The sequence below is a fragment of the Pseudorca crassidens genome, chromosome 5, assembly GCF_039906515.1.
Source record: "Pseudorca crassidens isolate mPseCra1 chromosome 5, mPseCra1.hap1, whole genome shotgun sequence".
Lineage (NCBI taxonomy): Eukaryota > Metazoa > Chordata > Mammalia > Artiodactyla > Delphinidae > Pseudorca > Pseudorca crassidens.
In genome coordinates, this window is record NC_090300.1 from 42,447,486 (window position 1) to 42,457,276 (window position 9,791).

At 37.8% G+C, this 9,791-nt stretch overlaps 1 non-coding gene across 1 annotated transcript; it reads left to right on the forward strand.

Annotated features, from left to right (window-relative positions):
* Nucleotides 1-2,162: 2,162 nt before the first annotated feature.
* On the forward strand, nucleotides 2,163-2,269 carry LOC137225651 (U6 spliceosomal RNA). Its single transcript, XR_010943957.1, has one exon. It is a non-coding gene; the product is annotated as a U6 spliceosomal RNA (small nuclear RNA).
* The last annotated feature ends 7,522 nt before the right edge of the window (nucleotides 2,270-9,791 follow it).

Here is a 9,791-nt window from a genome sequence, read left to right on the forward strand (position 1 = left end):
ATCCAGGAAATTGCTGCCAAGACCAATGACAAGGAACTTTTCAGCTATGTTTTCTTCTAGGGGTTTTAGGGTTTCAGGTCTTATGTTTAAGTCTTTAATCCATTTTGAGTTAATTTTTTTGACTGGTGTTAGATAAGGTCAAATTCTTCTGCATGTGCTTATCCAGTTTTCCCAGTAAGAGTAGATCTTAAATGTTCTCAACATAATAACAACAACAATAAATGGTAATTACTGTATGTGAGGTGAAGGATGTGTTAACTACGCTTATTATGGTAAACATTTAGCAATATATATTTGTATCAAGTCATCACATTGTGCAACTTAAACTTATGTAATATTATATGCCAATTATATCTCGATAGAGTTGGAGGAAAAATAAAAACAATTATTCATTTCAATGACATTTGGTAGCTGAATAGTAAAAATAGGAAAAATGATAAATTCTATTATTCCCATAATATCTGTGTAATACTATATGTCTACCTTGAATTCAACAATTCACAGAAGCACTGTTCTACATTTTTTTTCACATCTTTCTTTTTCTGAATTTTATCTTATTTATTTGTTTTTTATACAGTTCACATCTTTATTGGAGTATAGATGCTTTACAGTGTTGTGTTAGTTTCTGTTGTACAACAAAGTACAACAAAGTGAATCAGCTATATGTATACATATTATCCCCATATCCCTTCCCTGTTGAGCCTCCCTCCCACCCTCCCTATCCCATCCCTCTAGGTGGTCACAAAGCACTGAGCTGATCTCCCTGTGCTATGCAGCAGCTTCCCACTAGCCATCCATTTTACCTTTGGTAGTGTATATATGTCAGTGCTACTTTCACTTTGTCCCAGCTTCCCCTTTCCTCCCTGTGCCGTCAAGTCCATTCTTTATGTCTGCATCTTTATTCCTGCTTTGCCACTAGGTTCATCAGTACTGCTTTTTTAGATTCCATATATATGTGTTAGCACACGGTATTTGTTTTTCTCTTTCTGACTAACTTCACTCTGTATGACAGATTCTAGGTCCATCCACCTCACTACATTTTTTTTTAAATTCTACATTCCAGGGTGGTGATTCTTCAACTTGTATATCTTGTACCTTACCATAAGTTGAGAACCTGGATTCCAGGATGGTAGAAACACAAAGCTTGCTTATTCTAATGAGCATTTTATATATTTATAGGACTTTATCATTATCCTTATCATATACTGTGTTTTAAGGACAAAAAAAAAAAAAAGCATGAGCATTGTTGGGGGTTAGTTTTATTTTTTGTGGCTTTAAAATACAAACAAAAATAAGGATCATATTAGTTTTTAAAATGTCAGCAATAGTATTAGCATTTTTACTGCTAGAACTGTGAAACATATAGACATGAAATAGCATTATCACCTGAGAAGTTATGCTAATCCATTCTGTTATTAGGAAGCTTGAGGATGCAGTTCACTCACATCTGCATTCATGGGATAAAATTTGAAATGTGGCAAGGCTGACTTTATCCTTCTGTCTTATGACTAACATAGAGGTTTTCACAATTAAGAAGCAATTTGAACAGAAAGCATGAGCAAGGGATGGGCTTTATACGTTTCACTGCTCTGAAGCTATAATAGAAAACAAGTACAAAGATTATTCCAGATTATTTTGGAAAAACTTTTATTCCAAAGTATTGTAAACTTCCATTCTGCAGTTGACTGGAAGATTTTTGGATAATGAATCTACCCATTCATATTGATATGTCTTCGACCCTCATACTCTCTTGCAGTTACTTTTGCTGCATAACAAATTGACCCAAATTCAGCAACTTGAAACAACCATTTGATTATGTTCACAGGTTTTGTGGGTCAGGAATCAGACTGGGCACAGCAGGGATGGTGGACCTCTCCTCCTTCAGATTTCAGGTCTCATCCCTTGGGCTGGGCTGCCTCAGGGTCTGGGACTGCCAACAGAAGTAACTGCACTTGTCTTCTTTATGTGGCTTGACTTCTCTACAGCTAATGTTCTCAGGGTAGTTAGACTTTTACATGGCAGCTCAGGGCTCCAAGCTTGAGTGTTCTAGTGTGTAAGGCTGATGCTGCATTACCTTTTATGACCCAGCCTCACTATTGTGTCCACTGTAGTCTCTTGGTTGAAGGAGTCATAAGCCTGCCCAGATTCAAGAAGTGTGCCCAGTGCTCGCTTCGGCAGCACATACACTAAAATTGGAACAATACAGAGAAGATTAGCATGGCCGCTGCCCAAGGATGACATGCAAATTTGTGAAGCATTCCATATTTTTGGCAACTAGAGATTATCATACTAAGTGAAATAAGAGAAAAACAAATATCATATGATATCACTTATATGTGGAATCTAAAATACAGCACGTGGTTGCCAAGGGAAAGGGGGGTGGGGGGTATGGACTGGGAGTCTGGGGTTAGTAGATGCAAACTATTGCATTTAGAATGCATGGACAACAAGGTCCTACTGTATAGCACAGGGAACTATAACCAATCTCCTGAGATAAACCATAATGGAAAAGAATATAAGAATGAATATATGTGTATAACTAAGTCATTTTGCTGTATAGCAGAAATTAACACAACATTGTAAATCAAGTATACTTCAATTAAAAAAAAAAAAAAGAAGTGTGCCCATAGGGCCCCCACCCACCATCACCTCTCCATGAAAGGAGTGTCAAAAGACTTGGGGCCATGTTCTAAAACTGCCACTTACTCCAATACCCAACGCTCCCCCATTCAATTCTAAAAGAATTTTCCTTCAGATGTTTTCTCAAAGTGAATACAATGTATTAATAAAATTCCCTACATGGGATCCAAAGCCACTGAAGCTGCCATGTAATTATTTTTCTTTCTCAGGGGAAGCAGATGGAATTATCAGACTGTGATTACTGGTTTTAAACACGGCTGCCAATATCTGTATGTCCCTCCTGAGAGATGGGCTGCATATCTGAAATGAGGGAGGAAAACATGTAATCATCCCTTGTTGAAGAAATCAACTTTTTATTTAAAAACCATGCTTGCTTGAGCAGACGCAAGAAGAACCACAACTCTGCAGCCTGTGGAAGGAAAACCACATTCACAGAAAGATAGACAAAATGAAAAGGCAGAAGACTTTGTACCAGATGAAGGAACAACATAACCCCAGAAAAACAACTAAATGAAGTGGTGATAGGCAACCTTCCAGAAAAAGAATTCACAATAATGCTAGTGAAGATGATCCAGGACCTCAGAAAAAGAATGGAGGCAAAGATTGAGAAGATGCAAGAAATGTTTAACAAAGACCTAGAAGAATTAAAGAACAAACAAACAGAGATGAACAATACAATAACTGAAATGAAAAATACACTAGAGGGAATCAATAGCAGAATAACTAAGGCAGAAGAACGGATAAGTGACCTGGAAGACAGAATGGTGGAATTCACTGCCGCGGAACAGAATAAAGAAAAAAGAATGAAAAGAATTGAAGAGAGCCTAAGAGACATCTGGGACAACATTAAATGCAACAACATTTGCATTACAGGGGTCTCAGAAGGAGAAGAGAGAGAGAAAGGACCTGAGAAAATATTTGAAGAGATTATAGTCGAAAACTTCCTTAACGTGGGAAAGGAAACAGCCACCCAAGTCCAGGAAGCGCAGAGAGTCCCAGGAAGGATAAACCCAAGGAGAAACATGCCAAGACACATAGTAATCAAATTGACAAAAATTAAAGACAAAGAACAATTATTAAAAGCAACAAGGGAAAAACGACAAATAACATACAAAGGAACTCCCATAAGGTTAACAGCTGATTTTTCAGCAGAAACTCTACAAGCCAGAAAGCAGTGGCACAATATATTTAAAGTGGTGAAAGGGAAGAACCTACAACAAGATTACTCTACCCGGCAAGGATCTCATTCAGATTTGACAGAGAAATCAAAGCCTTTACAGACAAGCAAAAGCTAAGAGAATTCAGCACCACCAAACCAGCTCTACAATGAATGCTAAAGGAACTTCTCTAAGTGGGAAACATAAGAGAAGAAAAGGACCTACAAAAACAAACCCATAACAATTAAGAAGATGGTAATAGGAACATACATATCGATAATTACCTTAAATGTGAATGGATTCAATGCTCCAACCAAAAGACACAAGCTCACTGAATGGATACAAAAACAAGACCCGTATATATGCTGTCCACAAAAGATCCATTTCAGACCTAGGGACACATACAGACTGAAAGTGAGGGGATGGAAAAAGATAGTCCATGCAAATGGAAATCAAAAGAAAGCTGGAGTAGGAATACTCATATCAGATAAAATAGACTTTAAAATAAAGAATGTTACAAGAGACAAGGAAGGACACTACATAATGATCAAGGGATCAATCCAAGAAGCAGATATAACTATTATAAATATATATGCACCCAACATAGGAGCACCTCAATACATAAGGCAACTGCTAACAGCTATAAAAGAGGAAATCGACAGTAACAGAATAATAGTGAGAGACTTTAACACCTCAATTACACCCATGAACAGATCATCCAAACAGAAAATTAATCAGGAAACACAAGCTTTAAATGACACAATAGACCAGATAGATTTAATTGATATTTATAGGACAGTCAAAAAATGTCCTAAACAAGAGATTACAAAAACAAGAGATTACACTTTCTTCTCAAGTGCACACGGAACATTCTCCAGGATAGATCACATATTGGGTAACAAATCAAGGCTCAGTAAATTTAAGAAAACTGAAATCATATCAAGCATCTTTTCTGACCACAACGCTATGAGATAAGAAATCAATTGCAGGGAAAAAAACATAAAAAACACGAACACATGGAGGCTAGACAATACGTTACTAAATAACCAAGAGATCACTGAAGAAATCAAAGAGGAAATAAAAAAATACCTAGAGACAAATGACAACAAAAACATGATGATCCAAAACCTATGGGATGCAGCAAAAGCAGTTCTAAGAGGGAAGTTTATAGCAATACAATCCTATCTCAAGAAACAAGAAAAATCTCAAAAAAACAATCTAACCTTACACCTAAAGGAACTAGAGAAAGAAGAACAAAAAAACCCCAAAGTTAGCAGAAGGAAAGAAATGATAAAGATCAGAGCAGAAATAAATGAAATAGAAATGAAGAAAACAATAGCAAAGATCAATAAAACTAAAAGCTGGTTCTTTGAGAAGATAAACAAAATTGATAAACCATTAGCCAGATTCATCAAGAAAAAGAGAGAGAGGCCTCAAATCAATAAAATTACAAATGAAAAAGGAGAAGTTACAACAGACACAGCAGAAATACAAAGCATCCTAAGAGACTATTACAAGCAACTCTGTGCCAATAAAATGGACAACCTGGAAGAAACAGGCAAATTCCTAGGAAGGTGTAACCTTCCAAGACTGAACCAGGAAGAAATAGAAAATATGAACAGACCAATCACAAGCACTGAAATTGAAACTGTGATTAAAAATCTTTCAACAAACAAAAGTCTAGGACCAGATGGCTTCACAGGTGAATTCTATCAAACATTTAGAGAAGGGCTTCCCTGGTGGCGCAGTGGTTGAGAGTCCGCCTGCCAATGCAGGGGACATGGGTTCGTGCCCCGGGCCGGGAAGATCCCACATGGCGCGGAGTGGCTAGGCCCGTGAGCCATGGCCACTGAGCCTGCGTGTCCGGAGCCTGTGCTCCACAACGGGAGAGGCCACAACATGAGAGGCCCGCGTACCGCAAAAAAACAACAACAATAAAAAAAAACATTTAGAGAAGAGCTAACACCCATCCTTCTCAAAGCCTTCCAGAAAATTTCAGAGAAAGGAACACTCCCAAACTGATTCTATGAGGCTACCATCACCCTGATACCAAAACCAGACAAAGATATTACAAAAAAAGAAAATTACAGACCAATATCACTGATGAATATAGATGCAAAAATCCTCAACAAAATACTAGCAAACAGAATCCAACAACACATTAAAAGGATCATACAGCATGATCAAGTGGGATTTATCCCAGGGATGCAAGGATTCTTCAATATATGCAGATCAATCAATGTGATACACCATATTAACAAACTGAAGAAGAAAAACCATATGATCATCTCAATAGATGCAGAAAAGCTTTCGACAAAATTCAACACCCATCTATGATAAAAACTCTCCAGAAAGTGGGCATAGAGGGAACCTATCAGAACATAATAAAGACCATATATGACAAACCCACAGCAAACATTCTCAATGGTGAAAAACTGAAAGCATTTCCTCTAAGATCAGGAACAAGACAAGGATGTCCACTCTTACCACTATTATTCAACATAGTTTTGGAAATCCTAGCCATGGCAATCAGAGAAGAAAAAGAAATAAAAGGAATAGAAACTGGAAAAGAAGATGTAAAACGGTCACTGTTTGCAGATGACATGATACTATACACAGAGAATCCTAAAGATGCCACCAGAAAACTACTAGAGCTAATCAATGAATTTGGTAAAGTTGCAGGATACAAAATTAATGCACAGAAATCTCTTGCATTCCTATACACTAATGATGAAAAATCTGAAAGAGAAATTAAGGAAATACTCCCATTTACCATTGCAACAAAAAGAATAAAATACCTAGGAATAAACCTACCTAGGGAGACAAAAGACCTGTATTCAGAAAACTATAAGACACTAATGAAAGAAATTAAAGATGATACAAACAGATGGAGAGATATACCATGTTCTTGGATTGGAAGAATCAATATTGTGAAACTGACTGTACTACCCAAAGCAATTTACAGATTCAATGCAATCCCTATCAAATTACCAATGGCATTTTTTTTTACAGAACTAGAACAAGAAATCTTAAAATTTGTATGAAGACACAAAAGACCCCGAATAGCCAAAGCAGTCTTGAGGGAAAAAAATGGAGCTGGAGGAATCAGACTCCCTGACTTCAGACTATACTACAAAGCTACTGTAATCAAGACAATACGGTACTGGCACAAAAACAGAAATATAAATCAATGGAACAGGATAGAAAGCCCAGAGATAAACCCACACACATATGGTCAACTAATCTATGACAAAGGAGGCAAGGATATACAATGGAGAAAAGACAGCCTCTTCAATAAGTGGTGCTGGGAAAACTGGACAGCTACATGTAAAAGAATGAAATTAGAACCCTCCCTAACACCATACACAAAAATAAACTCAAAATGGATTAGAGACCTAAATGTAAGGCCAGACACTATAAATATCTTAGAGGAAAACACAGGAAGAACACTTTTTGACATAAATCACAGGAAGATCTTTCTTGATCCACCTCCTAGAGTAATGGAAATAAAAACAAAAAGAAACAAATGGGACCTAATGAAACTTAAAAGCTTTTGCACAGCAAAGGAAACCACAAATAAGATGAAGACAACCCTCAGAATGGGAGAAAATATTTGCAAATGAATCAATGGACAAAGGATTAATCTCCAAAATATATAAACAGTCCATGAAGCTCAATATTAAAAAAACAAACAATCCAATCCAAAAATGGGCAGAAGACCTAAATAGACATTTCTCCAAAGAAGACATACAGATGTCCAAAAAGCACATGAAAAGATGCTCAACATCACTAATTATTAGAGAAATGCAAATCAAAACTACAATGAGGTATCACCTCACACCAGTTAGAATGGGCATCTTCAGAAGATCTACAAAAAACAAATGTTGGAGAGGGTATGGAGAAAAGGGAACCCTCTTGCACTGTTGGTGGGAATGTTAGTTGATACAGCCACTATGGAGAACAGTATGGAGGTTCCTTAAAAAACTAGAAATAAAATTACCATATGACCCAGCAATCCCACTACTGGCCAGATACCCAGGGAAAACCATAATTCAAAAAGACACATGCACCCCAATGTTCATTGCAGCACTATTTATAATAGCCAGGTCATGGAAGCAACCTAAATGCCCATTCACAGACGAATGGATGAAGAAGATGTGGTACATATATACAATGGAATATTACTCAGCCATAAAAAGGAACGAAATTGGGTCATTTGTAGAGGTGTGGATGGATCTAGATTCTGTCATACAGAGTGAAGTAAGAGAAAAACAAATATCATGTATTAACGCAGATATGTGGAGCCAGGAAAAATGGTACAGATGAACCGGTTTGCAGGGCGCAAATAGAGACACAGAGGTACAGAACAAACGTACGGACACCAAGGGGGGAAAATGGTGGGGAGGGTGGGGGGGTGTGATGAATTGGGAGATTGGGATTGACATATATACACAAATATGTATAAAATAGATAACTAATAAGAACCTGCTGTATAAAAAAATAAATAAAATAAAATTCAAAGATTCCAAAAAAAATATCATGCTTGCTTGCTTTTACTCTTTGTTCTTTGGATATAGAGTATATGTCTCTGCAAAATGACTGACTGAGAAAGCTATGTGTTAGCAATTCAATGAAAGTAGTTAAAACATGCCCCAGGGCCTGGATTTCAGGGGCAAAATTTAAGGGGGGGGGCCCAAAAAACTCATTTATCAAGATATTTTAATGTAGTATTTAAAGAAATCAAAATTAATGCCAAGCAATCCATAATAAAATGTCAAAATTTTAAATAAAGCCATATCAGTTTCCTAGGGCTACTGTAACAAAGCACCATAAACTGGATGGCTTAACAGAAACATATTGTCTTCCTGTGCTGGAGGCTGGCCACTTGCAGGGAGAAACTTCATGCCTGTCCCCTAGCTTCTGGTGATTGCTGAAGTCTTTGGACTTTCTTGGCTTATAGCTGCACCACTCCAATCTGTGCTTCCATCTCCCCCTGACCTTCTTCCCTGTGTGTACAAGTCACTGGATTTAGAGCCCACTCTAATCCAGTATGATCTCATCTCATCTTAATCTAATTATATTTGCAAAGACCCTATTTCCAAATAAGGTCACATTCTGAGGCTCCGGTGGACATAAATTTTTGGGAGACACTAGTTAACACTGTAGACAGGATCAGTATTACTGATTTTCCCTTTTGCCTCAGGATCTAATATGACTCAGCGTGGTCTGCCCCATTTTAGTAGCAAGCATAGGCTGGCCACTGCCCAGTGAGCTGCTATTACATCAGCTTTGTGGTCCAAGACTTAGAAGGCGGCTGTGTGTGTTCTTCCTGAGAACTTTCACCTGCTCACCTGCCTCAGCTTGCACATACTTGTATGATGACTCTGAAATCTCTCCAGCCTTGCTACTTTCCTGAGTTCTCGTTTCCAGTATGTTCTTTTTTATATTTTTTATTTATTTTTTATAGATAAGATTTTTAAAAATATTTATTTTATTTATTATCATTTATTTTTGGCCGCGCTGGGTCTTCATTGCTGCGCGTGGGCTTTCTCTAGTTGAGGTGAGTGGGGACTACTCTTCGTTGTGGTGCGCGGGCTTAGTGTGGTGGCTTCTGTTGTTGTGTAGCACGGGCTCTAGGCACGCGGGCTTCCGTAGTTGTGGCTCGCAGCCTCAGTAGTTGTACAGCATGGGCTTAGTTGCTCCACAGCATGTGGGATCTTTCTGGACCAGGGCTCGAACCCGTGTCCCCTACATTGGCAGGTGGCTTCTTAACAACTGCACCACCAGGGAAGCCCCTCCAGTATGTTCTGGTTACCTGTTCTATGCATATAACTATACTATACCCCCTTTCTCCAAGGCTTTTAGGATCATTTCTTTATCCCAAATGTTCTGAAATTGTACAGTGATGTAACTTATTTTTTTTTTAATTCAGTAAGCTGGGTATTAAGTAGATGCTTTCAATCTGGAAACTCATTTCTTTAAGTTTGAGGGAAT